Source organism: Lissotriton helveticus, chromosome 11 (assembly GCF_964261635.1).
Source record: "Lissotriton helveticus chromosome 11, aLisHel1.1, whole genome shotgun sequence".
NCBI lineage: Eukaryota > Metazoa > Chordata > Amphibia > Caudata > Salamandridae > Lissotriton > Lissotriton helveticus.
Window position 1 is genome coordinate 367908165 of NC_136072.1, and position 21100 is coordinate 367929264.

The 21100-nt window shown below is 43.8% G+C and overlaps 1 long non-coding RNA gene across 1 annotated transcript in view; it reads right to left on the minus strand.

Moving 5' to 3' along the window:
- Positions 1-12970: 12970 nt before the first annotated feature.
- Positions 12971-21100, minus strand: part of LOC144792441 (uncharacterized) — a 62178-nt gene continuing 54048 nt past the window's right edge. Inside the window, exons 2-3 of the long non-coding RNA XR_013602558.1 lie at positions 20751-20826; positions 12971-13366 (exon numbers count right to left, since the gene is read on the minus strand). This is a non-coding gene — a long non-coding RNA (uncharacterized LOC144792441). The remainder of the gene's footprint in view (positions 13367-20750; positions 20827-21100) is intronic.

The window sequence follows — 21100 nt, forward strand, 5'->3', positions numbered from 1 at the left end:
CAGCTCTCTCTTCATGTGAACCGCATCAACTGTTGTGTATGTGTGTTCGGCAAAGCAATATAAAACCCGCCTCATGCCCAGAATTGGCAGAAGTTGCACTTATGTTATGAGTATGAAGTCGTGGAGATCAGACCTCATAACAATTCTGTATCGTGTTGTTCTTGAAACTTTAGCACTCGCTGTACAGATATAGTTTAACAAGCAAAGCAGATAGTAGCGCAATAACATATTATTCTCATGTAAACCACGATGAACTACTAGGTGGAAAGCTAAAGCAACAACTAAGTGTCGTGTGCAGAAGTTGCAAAAAAGGAAAAATGGCGTTTAAACCGGTAATGAGCCCATGCTAACTTAACACGGTGTAAAGATATCCAGGACCTAGATGACACCTCCCCATGATCCGGAAACGAACTGAATAAGATAATAGAAGTGCCATCTCATGAGAGCAGATTGCAAGTTTATATGTGGACGGTCCGCAAGGTAAAGCATTAAAAACTAGGAAAATTTAATGCTAAAGAAAAATAAAACAGCCAAGTACTTTATCGAGTCTTAAGCCAATAGGCAAGGTAAATAATAAAAACTTGACAAATAAGTCAATGAATTGTCAATGAAATGCTAGTACTCAGCATATCAAACATGAAAAAGGTCTATGACATAACTGTGTATGCAAAATAAGCTGCAACAGCCTCCAATAGGAAGTCACCGTCTTCATCCGAAAACAGTTCAGCCATCCAATTTAAAAGCGGAAAAGAACATACGTGCTCTCCCAGCACCGGATCCTCTATCACCATCAGAGGACAGCTCGGTGGGTTTTCAAGAAAGCTCTGTTCCAAGAAAGACTGTGCTGCCGCCAGTAAATTTCAGGGACCAAGTAGTCCATGCATCAATGCCACAGCCATAATCCTTTCGCCAGGACAAACCAACTCGTGAGTAATGATAGGAGTCATCAGCTGATTAAAGTCGACGTCAGGAGAAACCGGTCCGCAGAGACACAAATCAATGGCCCAATCGAAATCACAGGTCAGGCAGTGAAATACAGGCTGGACACAGGTGAAGTAGGAGAATCGAAAAGATAATCCATATGCCGTGCTTAATATCGCCAACGGCATTGTGCCATAATATTCTAGCATGCGATTGCGGAACAGTGTCAGCAGCTGCAGGGTGGGAGGTTGCATAGGAGGGACATCCATATTTAAAAATGTAAAAAAGCACAAGAGCGTCCGCTGGTAATGCAAGTAAAAATGCCAATCCACGAACCAGAGTGGAGAAAATAGAATGAAAGGAAGCAGGGATGAGTCCAAAGATTTTCTCAAATGAAGTCACGAGACCATTGGTAACAACTTTAAAAAAGTGCGCCAGGGACTTTGCGGAGGATGCGTTAAAGATAGTCGGAACCATCTTGCTGAATTTGAAAGGCAACTCTGAATTGAAAAGTGTGTGCACCTCTGTACGGGTGTTCGCTATGTGAAGCACGAAAGTTTCACGGGCCGAACTCAAGGCCACCTCTCTCTGAGACAAAAGAGCTCTTATTCTTGCCATGCCGTTGAAATCTGTCCCAAGGTTGGTATTTGTGGCCAGATTGAAAACTCCCTATGTTCATGTGTGGGAGGAAATAGAACATTTCTGCAGCAAATAACCCGTTCACTTACTGTTACGATAAAAGGAATACTTTTAATTAACTCAGAACAATCTTCATTATTGAGCATCAAATAACTACCATTTTCCAACAACTTGAACGTGGGGATGATAGCAGGAACTGGCGTGCCTTGCAACACGCAAGCCATATTTGGTCGGTGTTTGTTGCATGAACCGTGTAACTGTATGTGCCTACACATTAGTGAATGATCTGGCGTCTCAGTGCATTCCTCTCCATTCAGATAAACTTCTTGATCATCTTTGAAACATCTGTATGTGTATGGAAGCGACCAGACCTCATGAAGAAAAGCACTACCTAAAGGTTCATAACGACCTATTGGTATATATTTCATACAATTTGAAAACTTATATAAAGCAAAAGGCAGCGTTATTAAACCGTGGATAAGGCACGTTGCCAAAAAACCCGCAATCCTCTGCTGATGATGTCACTGAGCATGTCATGAATGATGTAATATGTGACATCATCAGCAGTGGATTACGGGTAATAGTATCTCTAGTTTACTCCCCTATAGCTGTCTTTCTTTTAACATAAGTGTCTGTTTCCTTCCCTTATACTTACTGTTTTTGGTTCGCTTCCGGTTCGCGTACCGGGGAGCGAACTGGGAAGCGAACTAAGAGAAATAGAGGTTGGCACAGTTCCAAATATTGTACCAATTTTTTAATAACGGGGAGGTAGTTCTGAAAATAACTTTTTTTTTTTTTTCAGAACATTTTTTTACTTTTTTTGAATTTTTCTGAACAGTTTTATATTTTTTTGGGTTTTTCTTGGAGGGGGCAATGAAAACGATTCATTGTAAAGGGCTCAACAGGAGCAACAAAACAAAAAAAAGAAGTATTTATTATTTTGGGCGTTTCGTACAAACTTGCATATGATAGTCAATAGCTCTGTTGATCAGAGTGATGCTTTTTTCTCCGTAGGAAATGAATCCATCGCAAAATACGCAGATGTGTTTTACATCACCAAATCTCATTTGTATATTTGGCACCATCTCCCTGCCCTCTGGTCCCGTTACTTCCGGTACAACAGATCTTCTGGCCATAATAGGGAGATTATCTAGGTCGTTCCGAAACTGTGCAGCACTGTAGTTGTTAGGATGCCACCTAGTCATATGGCGATGCATTGTGTAGTTTCCGAAACTGTATTTTTTGTCGGTCCCTCTGGACAGTCTATCTTGACATATAAGGCAAGTTACGTATCTTGCATTTACTTTTTTCTGACCTTTGGGAATTTTAAAAAATTGCCAAATGAAGTTTTCTTTCCGGTGAGACGTCCTGGGATGCTCAGGCAAAAACTGCCTCTCTTCGTGCTCGTCCTCCTGTTCCTCTTCTTCCTCTTCTTGTTGAATTATAACTTGAGCAGGTGGTCCACTCTTCCTTGGATGTGGTGGAGGTGGTGGGGAAGCACCAGCTGAAGCTACTAAAGAAGCCATTGCTCAGTGATCACAAAGGGTCTTTCTCTCACAATGATGAAAGTCAGAGTGAGGAAAGAAGGAGGGATTTTCATCATTTGGGAAAAACAAGAGTTCTCAACCAATCAAAAGTGTTCATTTTAGATTATATGACCTAGTCTTACATCATTAGGAAACCAAAAGTGAAATGAACCAATGAAAAGTGTTATTACCAAGTCACATGACTTGCTGTGTTTACGTTAAGCGCTTTGCAGGGCCTCCCGGTTTGCTTCCAGAAACCTGCGCTTTGCGACTCGCTTCGCGTACCAGTTCGCTAACGTTGTACGTCATATGACGTATCACGCGACAACGTGAAACGTCATGCGGACGGGAGGCGTCACGATGTTGTTTTCTAACGCGGCACTTGCGGTAAAGAAACGTTTACCGGCTCGCGGTCTATTTCGCGGCATCAAGGTCAGCTAACGGGAAGCTTCCCGATTCGCGAAGCGGGAACGAAGAAAAAAAAATATTTTAAAAAAAAATTATTCATAAACATATAAAATATATTTTTGGATTTAAAGAAGAATACATTTTACAGCTACAGATATTAGCTGTTAAAAAACCAATGAAATTCACAGAAAAAACCATAGGTTATAGACCATATATAGTTAGGAATTAGCATTTACAAAACCTTGAAAATTCACTGAAAAAACCATAGGTTATAGACCATATATAGTTAGGAATTAGCATTTAGAAAACCTTATTTTACTCACACAAAACCATTGAAATTCCATATATAGTTAGTTGCACTAACTATATATCGCGCACCCGCAATCCACTGCTGATGATGTCACATATTACATCATTCATGACATGGTCAGTGACATCACTGATGACATCACTGATGACATCTCAAATGACATCACTGATGACATCACTGATGACATCTCAAATGACATCACTGATGACATCATGACACACCAATACCAGTTACTACATAAGCACTCACTGATTCCTACGTCTACACACACATTCACTCATTCACCCATACAATCACTCATACATACAGTCACTTATTATTACAACACTATCATATGCACTCATACACCTATGCAGACAGTCACACACTGCCACTCATCCATGGAGTTACTCACACACCAAGCCAGTCCTGTAAAGAATCAATCACACTTCCATTTCTTCATCTATACAGTTAAACACAGAACACCATACTTCAGTGACATCACTGATGACATCACTAATGACATCTGAAATGACATCACTGATGACATCTCAAATGACATCACTGATGACATCATGACACACCAATACCAGTTACTACATACACACTCACTGATTCGTACGTCTACACACACATTCACTCATTCACCCATACAATTACTCATACATACAGTCACTTATTATTAGAACACTATCATATGCACTCATACACCTAGTCAGTCCTGTGAAGAATCAATCACACTTCGATTTCCTCATCTATAGTTAAACACAGAACACCATACTTTTCACACATATACTAACACATACTTACTCTCTTATACAATCACTGATACAAGTACACATTGATATGCACAGAGTCACACACCTCCCAGCCAGCCACACACACACTCAGTCTTCCATACATCCAGTCATTCTTCAATATGTAAAACGTATTTAAACTTTACAAAAACACACAGACACTAGATGATGTCATCAGTGATGTCATTTGAGATGTCATCAGTGATGTCACCAGTGATGTCACTGACCATGTCATGAATGATGTAATATGTGACATCATCAGCAGTGGATTGCGGGTGCGCGATATATAGTTAGTGCAACTAACTATATATGGAATTTCAATGGTTTTGTGTGAGTAAAATAAGGTTTTCTAAATGCTAATTCCTAACTATATATGGTCTATAACCTATGGTTTTTTCAGTGAATTTTCAAGGTTTTGTAAATGCTAATTCCTAACTATATATGGTCTATAACCTATGGTTTTTTCTGTGAATATATATATATATATATATATATATATATATATATATATATATATTATGAAGTTGTTATAAATAAATCAGACAAGGGCGGCAACATCATGATATGGCCCAAAAAAGAATATCTCGAAGAAGCCCAGCGACAACTAAGCAATCAGCAATGCTATGAGAGAACGAGCATTATGGAATACTACAAAGCTAAAGATTTGCTTAAAAAAGATCTACAGCAATACAAAAGCTAGGGTTTAATATCATCTGAAGAATATACATTTTTACATAACGAATACACGGTCCTCCCAATAATATATTTTATTCCGAAAGTCCATAAAAGCAAAACACCTGTACTGGGCAGACCTATAATTTCTGCCATCAACAGCGTGGGTGAACACATAACAAAGTATGTGGATTTTTTCTAGCAGGACTTTGTCAAAAGGCTTCCAACCTACGTGAAAGACACCGGGGACTTCCTCGGAAAAGTGAGAGAAATTCAGTGGGCAGATAACCTAATGCTAATAACATTAGACATTGAGTCACTATATACTAGCATTGAACACCAAACAGGCCTCAATGCGGTCAAGCATTTTTTGGACACTTCACCTCTGAATTGCTATAACCACAATGAAATGTTGTTAGATCTCGTTTCATGGTGCTTACACAATAACTACTTCATGTTCGGTCAAGATTTGTACAAGCAGTTAAGGGGTGTTGTGATGGGAGCCTGTTTCTCCCCCAGCTATGCCTGTTTGCATGTGGGCTGGTGGAAGGAACAGGTTCTCAGGGCGGCAAACTCGGACATGTACTCTTTGCATGTAAAACATTACCTGCTCAGGGGACATTTTAAAACATTACATCAGCACCTTGCGAGCTCCAGCAACATCTTTGAAAGCGCTAATTAAAACAATCTTCCGAGAAGGTGAATCCCCATAGCAGGTGCAGTTGACAGCAGCCACTAAATTGTTAGAAATAGATGTGAAAAATTTGCACAACTTAAACATTCCAGTTGCTGCATGGAAAAGATCAGTGAATAGACAGGCCAAGAAAATATCCCATGAAAGAGATCTGGAAAGCTTACATCATCAATCCAATCTCTCATCATTGTACACTTCCTACATAGTGGGAAAACCACATCCTCATTTCTAGCAAGCACTGACAGTCCCGACCCGGAAAAAAATCACCTACATGAGACTTCTTGCATTGCCCATTGTGGACTTTAACCATGGCTAGGCCCGGCAGGACAATTTAGCCGCATGTCGACTTTGTAATTACCATCAGGAATCCTGGCTCCATCTGTTGTGCTGTTTCCCCAAGTTATAACAAAATCAAAGTGGGGAATTATCTCTTGTCCTGAGTAACCAGGGTTTTGTCGTACCAATAAAAAACCCTCACTCACGTACTAAGGCTCGAATGGCGGTATATCTTGATTCTCCGCCTTTCCTTTGTTTTTTAGCTACGTGACAGCATCATCATTGGGTTAATTTGTATGCTTCCTCCACCCGGAGGTGAACCACTGGTTAACACAGTAGTGATTAGTGATGAAAAAAATTGTGAGTGAGAAAAGTTCTTGATAAAAAAGCTTGGGTAACCAGATAGAACGAAATTTTATTAGGTCTGGTGTCAGGCTTGTTAAAAAGTTTTTTCGTGCGTAGGAAGGAAAGTTATGGGGCTTCCGCACTGGTTAGAGTCCATAAAAAGGTCGACATGTTTCAGCCTTGGTCTGCCCTGGGGTGGTCAAGTAGGCTTTCTTCAGGACCTAGAAACTGATAGCGATAATGAGAAAACACCTTTTCGTTTTGAGGGTGGGTCTAGGTATATTATCCTGGCCTGTATCAAGGTCTATGAGTACCTGTGAGTAGATGAGGAAACATAACAAACAAACAGACAAAGATAATGGCAGATTGTGCGTTATCTCATGATTGTTGCTGTTTTAGTACCACTGTATGGAAGAAAATCAAAGAACTAGAAAATGGCAATTCTCAATATGGCAAAATTCACCCATTCCTACTAGGCAAAGCATTTCTCATTCTCCACTCTTTGTATGTTATAAAGGAAAGCGATTTTTATGAGATCTCAGATAGCCCTGAAATCAGCACGAATAGTATGTGGCTCAAACCTAGGCAAGGTTTTTGCAACTGCTCTACATGTCGAGCATGTAAATTTGGAGTAAATACTACACACTACTCTACTCCATTTAGCCCAGGTGAGACTGCCATTAAAGGCAGCTTTAACTGTAGAACAGAATATGCGGTATATGTACTGACATGCACCTGTGGCTTAAAATATATAGGCAGCACCAGCCTACAGGTGCATGTCAGAATCTTGCAGCATCTGCGAGCGATAGTAAACAATGATACCACATACCCAGTCGGATGTCATTTTAAGAGTGAGCACAACAACGGCTTGAAGTGTCTTAAAAACTTTGTTGATGATGCGGCTCCCAGCCTACGTAGAGGAGGTAACAGGGAACGCTTGCTGCGACAACTGGAGTCACGTATGATTCTTGAGTTCGATTATAAATCACCAACAGGGCTCAATAATACAAAAGATCTCCACAACTTCCTCTAAGCTAAGAGAGGCAATTAAGATCTGGGCCTCCCAATGACAATGCATTCGTTCCATATGTACCTCTATTACTGTACCACATTAGAATCAGTAGCAGGTCTATATTATTGGATGAGATTTAGAATACAGCTACCAGACAAGAATACTTATGAATTTTAAATACTCCAGACAAAACAGTTATAAACATTTTGTTTATATATATATTTTTTTTAAATAGCACGAGCACTCTGTTTTAACTAATTTATACACTGTGAGGCACAAAGCACTTGTTGCCTGTAAGCACTTATTTCTGGAACTGCAGGGCATAAGAGCACTTTTTAGTAATCATTAGTTTTAGAGATTAACTCAGGAAAATAGGAAATGAAAAACAAGACAAAAAAGGCGCAACATCCCAACGGGCATGAAGATTGTAAATAGCGATTTTAAGGCAGTAGTGAAGTAATACCATTATAGCATTTATATAGTGATAATAAGATGTACTCCATGAGTTACGTTTAACTCCTGGGTATTTTTACATGGTTTTAATAATAATATTTGCTCCGCTGTGAGGTAGTATCCCGGCGAGGTAGCAACGTTGATGCCTGTCTGACTACAGGTGCTCCTTCCCTCCCATTCTACAGGCTCATGGGGTACTAGATGGGCTAATTAAAAACCCATACCAGCAACATACCTATTGGGGTACAGTATACAGCGCATGTAGATTGTAATATGCACCACATAGTGATTACCTTATAAAGAATTCACTTTTTATCTTTAGTATGTAGAGTGTAGAATGGATCTCACTAGGTCCTAATGAGAAGCCAGGGGAGGGCTTCGAACTATGTGAGCAAAGGAAGTACGGCCCATTAAAACATAGTACCTCTGTCTCTTTCCCCAATTATAATAATACCAGCTTACGGGAATATTAAAGTTTATTTTTCCGCTGAGCCAGGTATTTTTTTATTATTCATCACTTTCACTCACTTCTGACCCTTCCACTCACACTCCTGTACCACACATAGTATTGTAATCAGTGCTCTCGCGTAGTCGTAGGTCATAGCACGCCCCGTCCCTCAGCGGCGGGAAGACCCTGATGATGAAGCATGCCACCAAGGGTCCTTTTGGTGAGTGAGGGGTATTTTAACAAAGCTGGGTGCTTTCCCTGAACGTAAAAGGCACACAAATTCTGGAGGAACTCTTTTTTTCTATTTTTTTCAAGTTTATAAGGGTGGATCCCTTCGTTTAACACAAAGTCAATAGGTCTCACCCAAGGAACCTACTGGCTTTGCCAGTGGCTTTTGGCGATACTCTGCAGCAAGAGGCTTTTTCCCCAAGCATCGTAAAAAAAGTGAGACAAATCCACAACTGCTGGAAGTCATTCCACTAGTATGTGTGTTCATGATGACGGATGCACCTGCATGGTTTAGAACGCTTGTATGTCAGTGAAATGATTTCACTTTTTATTTACTGGTCCAAGATGGCGGATGCCAATTGTGCATAAATTAAAAAAGTACTTTTTTTGTGCAAAAATGTCAAATTAAACAAACATTGGCATAGCCAATAGGTCTCGCTTTTGGGACCTTATAAGTATTTAGTTATGCAGCACAATATCTTTGGTGCAACAACATCAACTGTTGCATGGCTAAACACTTATAAGGTCCCAAAAGCGAGATCTATTGGCTAAGCCAGTGCTTGTTCAGATTTGCCCAACAAATTGCTTAAGCTTGACCAGATAACATTTTCAAGGATAGTCAATACTATTTAGAATGGCCAGCACTAGTTCAAAGCACGTTTTTAAAGTTTTATCTGAAATATCTGCAAACTAGATGTGTGTCAAGACTTTACTGGCGGTTTCTTTAACTGGCTCGGTCTGTGACAATTTCACAGCCCCCCCCCCCCCCCCCGCCCCCCCCACAAAGGATTGATTTCTTCACAACTGGGGGCAACTTTAGTTTTGGAGGGGGCTTATTACTCATTTTGGCCTTCTTTGGGGGCGGTGAACTGGCGGCTTCAATCTGAGTATTCTGACTGTCGTTGGATTAAATCTCCAAGTCGCCATTGAAAACACATGAATTCACGATTTCCACAGAGTTCCTGTCATCACCAGCCAGACATGGAAGTTGTGGAACACTGGTGCCTCCTTCCAAAGAGCTGATTTGCAGAGCTTTCTTTGTGGCTCCAACCTCTCCATCACTCACTTAATTTCACTATTAATTGCCCCGATAGCAGTGGTAAAAAAACTGGTGATGGTTGCAGCCAAGGGGCGTCATTTATTGACCGTCATAACCGACTTCCTTTTCCCCATGCTCTTACCTCAATCAATGCTGTTGGGATTTTCACAGCAGAGTTATCACAAGGGCGCAATGTCCTGGGGCAAAGGGCCAAGAGGGGTGGCACAGCCCAGTCTGGCTGCGGATGTGCAAGCCTGTGCGCATCCGGCGCTGTAGGAGTCTGTTGCCACCTTTGTGCAACCAGGAGGGCTCCTCCCTCCTCTGCAGCTGTGGTGTTAAATGGGTGACTAAGTCACACCCCAGAACAGGGTGAAGAGTAAACAAACATGGGCCTCTGTGTGGCCGAAGGTAGGAAGTGTGTCAAAGAATGCCTCTAGGTCCATATGTAGAAATAGGGAGTTCAAGCAGAGCCACCAACAGGAATAGCGTAATAAAGCAGAGAGGTCAGTGCACACAAGATCGCAATTCCAACGGACCCTCACTGATCCAAGGACCTGCACTGTGGCTGCAGAGAAGGGCAGGATGAACCCCAGTGGGTAACAGGCCAAGCTTGTGACAAACAAAGAAGGGGAGGGGCTCACTGCATGCAAATGAACTGCTGCCGGAGCACAGCAGGAAGGGGCTATGCTAGGTAGCAAAGTATTTCAGCCAGCGGGGCATCTGTAATGTGAGAGGCAGAAAACAGTTCCAAGAGGACCTCACAGAACTTTCTGGAAGGGCAGCAGTCTTCCAGAACGGAGGGGGATGAGAGGAATGATCCAGTCCCTACGCCAGGAAAACAAATTCCAGCAAAGCCTAGCTGGCGGTCCCCCCACAGGACCATAGGACGCCAGCCATGGCTACAGCACCGGCTGTGGGCCCCGGCACAGGCAAAGTTCATCCGCAACGCAGCAAAGATCATCCGCAACGCTGCAATGTCGGCAGGGTGAGACAACGGTGTGTCCTAAGTAGTGTGAAGAAAAACAGAATAGTCCACATAGAAAAATATATCATTTTGGAGTCCCACTGTGATTTTTGCGTAAGATCCTAACCCTTAATGTACTCCTTCTATTATGAAGGTTAGCCCATACCTGCTCTGTAGAAACATAGGTAGATGTTTGTGAAAAGGTACTAAAATGCCATTAGATTTCCAGGCTCTCCTCTAAAACACTTGAAGCTGACTTTTGTTTTGCACCTTTGTTTGAAGTATCCCAAAATACTACATTAAAACAACTCTGATTAGTTAATAAGATACAACCTGTTATAGGGTGATAGATTATTTGAAAAGGAAAGCAGGAAGTAACGGAGAAAGAATTTTAAATACCAATATGAAGGATGCAATTGTGCTACTTTCTATTTTTAACAAGCATTGGCCGCGCGGCCGTGAAAGTAAAACGCCTGCGAAAGTGAAAGTGATCACGATTGCGATCAAAGACAGCTGGCGGCTCACACTCACGGGAACGCAAGAGCTAGGCCACCAAAAGCCTGTGGCAGCACTTTGAAATCCCACACACTAAATTTCTCGCAGAGCAGTGCATGCGCTGACTCAGCGAGACCTAAAAACGGAGTTTGGTTCAAAAGATGAGCAAATGGGAGCAGTGATTTGGGTAATGGGGAAAGAAGCACTTATGGAGAGAAGAACACAGATCGCAGTGGGTGGTGGAGAAAAGAACAAAGAGTGCAGGGGATGAAGGAAAATCAAGAAGCACACCAAAGACAGCAGCAAAGGTAGTGGGAGGGAAGCACTCAGGAACAAGAACAACATGAAGTGCAAAGGGGCGGGAAGAAGTACTGGAGAGAAACAATTATCGTGGGGGTGTGTATTGGGGGAGCACACGAACGGGAGAACAAGACAGAATGCGATGGGGCGGGAAGAAGTACACAGGACAGAAATATGTAGCGTGGAGTTGGTATTTTTGAAAGGAGCACACAAGGTACAGGACAAAACAGGAAAACAGCATAGCTCTCCTGGAGCAATTAACTAAAAAGACCAAAAAGTTCCCTAAAAGTGGGCAGTGGAAGGATAGAAGGCATTCAATCACAGAAATAGTAAATAGGCCATGCTCCAGTAGAGGGACAAACAAAATATGGACAAGCTGAGACAAGGAAAGCCATTGAATATGAAGCAAGCAAATTACAGTAACAATATAGCAAACCAATTGCAACCTATGCACTGGCTGTAAGCCCCTTGTAAATTCCATGTAATCCTACAATTGGTCTTTTTCAAACAGCTTGAGCAGTCTGGTGTGCTCAACCTACAAAATACACTTAAGCCAATATTTTTTATTTTATTTACCATTCTACGATGGGCATCGCACTGTTGGCACAATAAATACATTTTTACAAAATTGGCTGCCCATCATGGTCCATTGTGAAACATGGGAAGCATCCATATAGCATGGAGCATCAATGCTTATTCATCATCACGTTTTTTTGTTTTTTCTTGCTGATGCTGTTATGCTTTTCCAGTAACTTTTACTTTGCTCGTGCTGACCGACATTGGCAAACAAGCATTGACAACGACAGAAGGGCTGCAGCATAGATATAAGCGAGACCTAATGGCTTTGCCAATGCTGTTAAATTCTGCTAAATACAAAGATGACGTGATAGCAGAAAACTTTTTTGCAAATCTAAGTCTTATACGAGTGCCACAAAAAATATTTTCTCAATGACCATTGAGACTTTTCCCCATGCAATGGCAAGAAATTAACTACAATTCTTTGTATACCTAAACCCCACCTTGACTGCCCTTGCTACTGTCCCTTTCTTTGCTTCAGTTCCTAATAAATGCTCTCCCTTCTGCTCACCTCATCTTACATTGAGTCAAACTCCTATGCCCCTTCCCCAAGCCCGCAAGTACCTGTTGACCGGCCTTTGTGTGCGCAGGCTGCGCTTCCCAAATGTACTCCTTGTCTCTCTGTTATACTTCCATTCTTCCACTGGGTACACCTTACCTCCTGCCCTGTCCTGTGCCCATTCTTTCTTCTCCTTTTCAGTCAATTCCTTTCCTTGGGCATCTTCTTTTGTTCTGCCCAACCGATGTCGTTACATATAGGGTAAGCCCAATGGTACTGGGACCTGGGTATTCAGCAGTACAGAAACGTCGGTCCCAGTAAACAATGTTAAGAATCAAGGACGTTTACACAATTATTCACAATACATACAAAGAAATCTATACACTAAATGACTGAGAGATGTTGTTTAATCACACCCTCATCTTTGCAAATATATGAAACAATACTTTTAGGAATGCATTGGCATTGTGCCCAGAAAGAAGGAAGGGGGGTAATGGGGGAAAGTATGTGAATGTGGTGAAGGATGAAGTGATGTGGACAGATAAAAGGATTGGTGCAATCAAACAATTCACATTTGGCGTCCAATATGCTTGTTATTTAGCCACATAGGATGTTACAGTTGTAGTCCTAGCCCATATAATGAAACGCAGTGAAAAAATTGTCCATTGTTTGTGGGCTGGTTTAGCTAGGAATGTCGACGTTTCGACTCCCAGACAACGTAGGTTGATTTCCACCTTACAATGGGGTCTTCCTCAGGACTGTGAAGGGGGGGGGTTGTGGGGCACCTAGGGAAAAAGTGAAAGTGTATTAAAATGGGACAGTGTTAAAGGGAAAACATTAAAACATAGGCTGTGGGCCAAAGCTCCCAATAATTACAGAAGGGGGCCATACACGGAGGGCTGAGACAAGAGAAGATCGGGCACGTGGACTCCGAGGAGGAAAGAGCGCGCTACCTGCAACCGATGTGTCCCTTATTTTAATTTTCCTCATTTTTTTTTACCGTTATTGTCTGCCCCGCTACTCACTTTCTCCATATTTACTTCTATCTTTTCTCAATGCAACAACCTCATCCTGTCCCAATCTCTAATTCCACCCCTCTTCGTGCCATCTCAAGCCATCTCTACTTTACCTTAATTCCTTACGGCCCACCAGAGCTTTAAGTGGGATGAAAAAAAGTGGGGGGTCTCTCAAAGGGGCGTGACAGATATAATTCAGGGCGTGGCTTAAAACAATTATGCTAAAAATATGTGCTCAGTATAATGTACCGCCCGACTGGCATTTCGCTGCTTCTGTTACTGCCTCCGCATTTATAATACAACAAGTAACATTATACCTACAACAAGCCAGGACTATTGGTTTTGTCAAAGGTTGTTAGTTGGATAAGATAAATACACTACACGCATACATACAACTATAGGTTCGTTGTATATAATATTGAAAATGCTTTAGTTCATGGGCAAGGTGTGGCGTAATGACTAGAGATGCTAACTTTGGAGCTGAGGAAGCAGGTTTGAGTCTCAGCGTTGGCTCAATATCCTGGGTTTCTCGGTAAATCACTTAATCGCCCGTGTCTACCAAAAAATAAATGAATATGTCCTTGTTGATGCTCATGCAAAGCACTTTGAGTTTTGCAATAGTGAACCACAACATTTTTTAAGTTACATCAAAAACAGTGAACTGCTGCAAATGTAAGATTTTTTTCAGATTTTGAGAGTGAGGACGAAAATGGAGAGCCCGAGAGAGACCCTTTTAAGAACTACCGGTGCTGAGCTCCGGCAGGACCCGGCTCACTTGAAGCACTGCGGCCCACACTCCCCCTTTCACAGCTTACTTTACTTCCATGATTCTCCCGCTGCTCTCTTCTCCCCCTAACTTATTCCCCAACTGATGAGTCCAGTACTCGGGTCTCCGTCTCCCCATCATTACTTGATTACTCCCAACGTGGTCCACCATTCCGACGACACTGTCCCCTCTGCCCCTCACTTCTTCACGTTTCACATCACTCTGAAGTGAACAAAACAAGCGCCGTCTTGGAGTCTACCGAGCAATGAGAAGGCATGAAAGGGCCTTCATTTCCATATTCCCGCCCCGCAATCATCCAGCCATCTTCTGGGGCGCGTCAGGTGCTGTGAAGTTGTCGTGAGACAATCCATAGACAAAATATAAACATCTAACTGCTTCTCCGAAATATGGAATCACGAAGAAATGGAGTCCAGTTTTCTTTAAATATGACCATAAGGGGACCCGTTAGTTCGATGGTAAAATAACTGAAAGGGTTGAGTTTGGACATGATCCGGTCATAACAATTACTCTGAGGGCTGTCAGCAGCTTTTTTTTCTCCTTCTTTCGCTCTGCAGTCTCCATCCATATCACCCCGCTCCAGCCCCCCCCCCCCCCCCCCACACACACACACACTCACACAGACACACAAAGGGCACCCCTCCTTCCAGGGGCATCTATGGCAGCAGATGGTTGGAAAGGAGACAGCCTATTCCCAGGTGACTGAAAATGCCAGTTCAATGCATATCTCCGGGTTTCTATGGAGACACCTGGCAGCCCCCGCCTCTACACCCCCCATTCTTTACTCCCCCAACACCTGCTCACTCCTCTAACAGAAATTACAGCTCTTTCTGTGTCCCTATTTTCACTCCTTAATACCCAGCTTCTGAACTTTACCTGAACCCAAGCAGGCCTCAAAGTGTAATAAATTGAAAAAGCTAGTTCGGCCAGACCGAACCTGTGCGCGATACTGGCTGCTCGCAAACGCACGTAGCTATCAGTGATGCTGCACGTTTAGTGATCCTGGGGTCAGGAGTTTGTGGGGCCCACTGGGTATTGTAGTTTACCGCGCAACACGCGGCCCGTTTCCATTTTCCTTTCTTTCATCACAGGGCCCATGGCGCCGCGGCTGTGCAGTGTGCGATGTTTTTTACGGGTTCGGTATGGGTAGAGTCGTTGCAGTATAAGCTTCCCACACACAGCGAGGATGTACAGCGTAGGCAGCAGAGGTGCAATTTGGTTACCCGCACACGGAAACGTTTGGATTTACCTAGGTTTTGCGCCAGCACAAAGCAACGCAAAGTCTCCCATGGCAGTTACACTGCCGCACACAGAGGCGCAACTAGAGACACATTTCGGCAGGGGGTGGCAAGCCTGGTTAGCAAGTAAATGGTCTTTTGAAGACCTGTGAAGTACTCGAGTGCGGCTGTGGGTGCCCGGAAAGCTGTCTCATCCCGGGCTGACACACACAAGGGGGGTGGGTCTAGCCCATTGAGCCCAATGGGCGTTGCGCGCCTGTTCGCGCAAAAGGTGCTTTGCGCTGATGCGTGCCCTTTTCTCAGGCAAACAAAAAAGCACTGTGCTGCCTTGCTTCTCTTAGTATCAAGGGGCGTTCAGATGAAACACTCAGCTTTCGATGCATAGCCTGGTCTGTGTATAGAGCAGGCTTTGTGTCATGTGCTGATTTCTCAATAAATAAATACAGCATTGCATTTGTGCTGCAGTGCAATACACACACCCAGTGCCTAGGATCCCTCTGAATTTGTCTTTACATGCGAATGTGTACTGGAAGGGTAACAACACACACTTATCTCTGTGCCATGTTGCTAGTCTGTGAATGACACACAGCAGCCATCGCAGGGGGTGACAGCTGCAGCAGGCCAATCGTAGTAAATATGGCTCTGTTGTGTCTCCCAGCTTGTGCAATGCAGGACATCAACCTTGGTTGCTGTGCTGTGTTGCATGACAAATTAGTAAATCTGGGCACAGAGTACACAAGAATAACGTTGCAACGGCAAAACATGCTCAATAACGGTAGTGTCAGAGCATGCTTCCTTCCTCAGCAGTTTGCATAGAGCAAGGGCAACAGTAGCAATCTATCCTGGTGAGAGCGATTGTTATGCGCCTGTTCTGCCTGTGTGATCTGCTCTAGGTGCTGATGTTCACGTGACAGAGTGCCATGTATGCTTTTCCGTTCACCCCTACTTGGTAATTACAAACCAGCATCTGAACTAACTTCGTTCTATGACCCCACCATCTAATTCGATGCTTTAACTGTGTACGACATTTGACCAACGGCTCTAATTGTCTCGCGGTAAGTCCTGCACATATCTACCGATGTAAACGTCCAAGTTAATGGATCAGGCTATAACACATGCATCCTACTACTGTTTTGAATCTCTCTGATGCCTTTGGGCCAAGTCTTCGTAATTTAAAATTGCAAAAATACAAAATAAAATAATAAACAGAATGCCAAATAGCATAAAGCCTTTTTTCAAGCAGGAATACCACTGTGACAACAAAAAGAGCGCAGTTTTTTTACCACACTTCTGAAAATTGATACTCTTTGCCTCCTGAACCTGTTTTCTGGATATTTTATGACTGAGCTTATTTCTCATCTCGCAAGGCTCGAGCAGCTGGTATGCTTGTGAATACAGGACACGTCTGTGCATATTGATGTACAGCCCACAGGCTCTGTTGTCTGGGTTACAAAGAGGAGGGCATCCCAGAATGGTATGCACGAACCGGCCTAGCCTGTCTCAATAACTGTTTATTATAACTCCGCTCTCCGGCGTCCCAGATCCTGAAGTTTTAAGAGCCATCTGGCAGCATGAAAGGTCAAACTGCACATGCTCCATATCGGGCGAAATGGTGAAGTAAAACCGGGCCAGGTGAGAGTAAAAGGCCGCTTTATCAAGACAGGTATGCAGTTCTGAAACTCATTAAAACATTTACAATTTACAATTCATCACCTCACTTATACAAGAAACACATTTGAACACTCCAACCCTTACACCTCCCCCAACAATAACATTCCCAACCCCAATTCTTACAACTTTCAATCTTCATCCCCTTTCTTTCATTCACTGACATTCACACGTGACCCAACCATTGCTCCCCTGTGTATCCTCTGCCAAAGCTTACTCTGCAATGCCCAAAACCCCTTCCGGCCTTTCGTGACAACCTAAAGCACCAGAACTGCAGATCCCCCAAAAGCAAAAATTGGAAATACCAAAATTGGGAGAGAGGGAGAGACAAAATAAACAAGCATTTGCAATGCAATAGGTCTCGCAGCATTAAAGTTTGAGTTACTGGCATTGTAAATGACAATGCTTTGCATTAATTTTTTTTAAATTTGCAATTGGTATATAAACATTGTTTGTGAGTGGTTAGCTGTTGCTAACAGACACCCTCACAGACATAGAGCACTGCACAGCTCATATAATCGAATATGCACTGAAATCGTAACGCTGCAATGCTGATTGAATGCATAGGGCCCAGGGCCCATGCACACCTGATGTGCAGCTGAGGCCTACCTTACAGAGGGCCCCACAGAAATTAATCAGTGATGCCACAGGCCATGGTGCCAAGTAACCCGAGAGCAAACAATGTGTCACGTGAGTGGATGCTTGTCATCAGCTGTGGCCCAGCACCACACTGGCACGAAATACAGCTCGCAGGCCTAGAATTCGGCATGGCCTCTTTTGAGAATCACTATGCATCCAATCAGCGGTGCTAAGAGGTACCTATGATTAAAGTCACAGGAAAGCAGCTTTGGCATGCCGGGGAACAGCCCTATGAAGTTAAACTCACACTTTGTTTTGCTTTTTGCAGTTTTATATAGCACAAACTCGACCTGAAGGTGTTTGTAGGCACCGGGAGATTAAGTGACTTGCTCAGAACCACAGGATGTGGAGTCCAAGACGAGGCTCGAACCCGGTAACCCAGCTCCAAGGTCGACAGCTCCAGCCGTTATGCCACATCCTGTTTTTACTGCAGCGTCCACGCACACATACAAGAAGCAACTAACTTCATGTACAAAACGCACATTGTATTTGGGAACGTGTGGGCTGGCGCCTTCGGCATTTTCAATGGCACATAGCCACATCTCCATGGTCTACTCTGCTCATTTGTTAAGTATCCGTGGCTCTGCTAAGCAACTTCAAGCACACAAATCCCCCGCCCACCAGCTGGGTAAATGTGGCACATTCTATCCCAGAGTCAGTGTGGGAGATATTTTGGCACGGAAATGCCTGACGGGGAGGGGTCCTTCATCATTAGCTAGGTCTGAGGCGAAGGAAACCCCTCTAAGCCACTTTTCCTTTGCCTCAGTGTTGTTCTTGCCAGCCGCCTGTCCTCTTTCTATCTCATCTATCTTTCCAGGCAGGGTGAGGAGGCTCGCGCAGTCCCCAGAGAGCAATTAAACCCGCCTCCCGGGGACTCCTCTTCAGAGCGGGGTGGGAAGGCGCACGAGGGCTGGGGAAGGTAGTGAGGGGACATTAGTCATTCTGGCATTCAGGAATGCACGCCTCCTGCCCTTCTCGAGCACTCACTCCGGTCAATCGCATTATCTTGCCAAGAAACCGAAACCTTGTGGTAGCTCCCGGCAACTTCATTCCCTGGGACTCAATTAACATGTGGAAATACCTCAGGCATATGTGCACTAACCCTCAAAGGCTCTGACCACAAGTTCACCATAAACTAAGTGCCGGCGCTGGATTGAATGATTGCCACTGGCCTGGTAGCTCCCGATGAGGTTATGACATACACGAGTCTCATTGTGGAATAACCACACAGATCCAGTGCTACTGGTATAAAAAAAACAAAAGCCTTACCCAACTCCATGGACAATTTTGCTGACATCTATTACTTGCCGAGTGCAGCTGATAACTCTGAGAGGTGGGGGGCGCAGTGCGTTGCTTAGGAGGACGGTGGGATGAGGAGTGTGTCGGTGGCAGGACAGGCTCAGGAACATATTGCATGCATGCTATAAAGGGGGGTGGGGGCGGCTCACCGCACACGCACGAGTGAAAATGAGAAACCGAAACCTAAAACCGAAACCTACAAGGCGCGCAGCATTCAGAAGCATGGCAGCGTCGGATTCCGCCGCGCGCCTTGGGATTGGGTCGCGCACATGAGCTGTCTACGTTACAAGCTCACGCGCTCGACCCAATCCGAAGGCGCGCGTCGGAATCCGACGCTGCCATAGACAATGCTGCGCGCGTGGCCAGCTCTTGTCTCCCCTCGTTGTCGGCTGAGCCAACAGCTATAGTTCTCTGGCGAGAACGAGCTTCGCGCGCTTCTAGCCGAGACCTAAAAAGCACCCCTACTCTGCAGGACCACAGCGTTGGAATGACGCAATGAAGCCAGAGTGCCCAAACGGCCAATTTAACCCCATCCCCCATGCAAAATAGACCAATGAAAGGTCCTCTATGGCCTGGACCTCACAATTTGCCAAGAGCTACCCAGGGGTGCTTATGTAAAGGATGCCACCCCAGGGGCCCCCATCGGGCAAAATGGTGAAGTAAGACCAGGCGCGCAACACCCATTGGGCTCACAGGGCTTCAGCCCCCCCGTCGTGCGTGTCAGCCCGGGCTGACACAGCTTCGCGGGCTGGCGAGCATGTAATTGCAGCCGCACCCGAGTACTTAACAGGTCTTTAAAAGACCATTTAGTTGTAAATGAGGCTTTTGTTGTGTGGTCACCCCTTCTCACAGCCACTTTGTCCTTGGTTGGAAGAATTAGCCCCCCCCCAAAATATTTTCAGCCCCCACCGAAATTTGGCTCTAGTAGCCCGTCTGAGTAAGACCAGGCCAAGTAAGAGTAAAAGGCTGCTTCATTAGGACAGGTATGCAGTTCTGAAACTCATTAAAACATTTTACAATTTAGAATGTATCACTTTACTAATGCAATAAACAAATCCTAACAAACATACCTTTAAAACTCCCCCAACAATAAAATCCCTAAACCATTCTTACAACTTTCAATCTTCACCATCCCCTTTCTTTCATTCACATGACTCAATCATCACTTCCATGTGTTCCCTTCACTAAAGCCTACTTTGCAATGCCCCCAATCCTTCTAGCCTGTAGCTAGCTCCTAAATTTCAGCAACCAGGAAAAACCCTGCCATGGTGTTTTCATGTCCCCCCAAAATTTGCACAACAAGGAATAATACCCTCATCTCTTGAAAAAAAGATCTCACCAACTGCACCAGATCATTCTCACCTAAATGTAAAAGTAAGACCTCAGGGGACGTTTGAACTGAAATCAGATTATATAAGCAAGGAAAAAGTTGACCCCATTTCATGGTCCCCTCACCCACCAATCAATCTTGATTTAATCACTTCAAAAACCCAGATTCCTTCCAAAAGGACGGTTCTTGACTTACTTCGCGGCCCATTTAATGAAAGAGTGTCCAACTATCCAAATGGAAAAGAAAGCGACAACCGGTCCTCCCACTCAACCTGAAATGAGAAAGAAGAGTTAAAAACCACTTACAGGCCTCCTCAATCTCCATATTGTACTGCAGACAACAATCAGATGACCAACATCCCAATATTTTTACCTCATCGAGAGATAACCCCAACTTGGCTGCTGCAGAAGCAGCGCCAATTCTAAAAGAATGAGTGCCAAAACAGAAGGGGTCCTCACCAACATTACATAACACCTTTCCCATTATCCCAAAACCTGTGTTGCACATTGTAGCTAACCGTCTTGGTGAGCAACAACTATACCTGA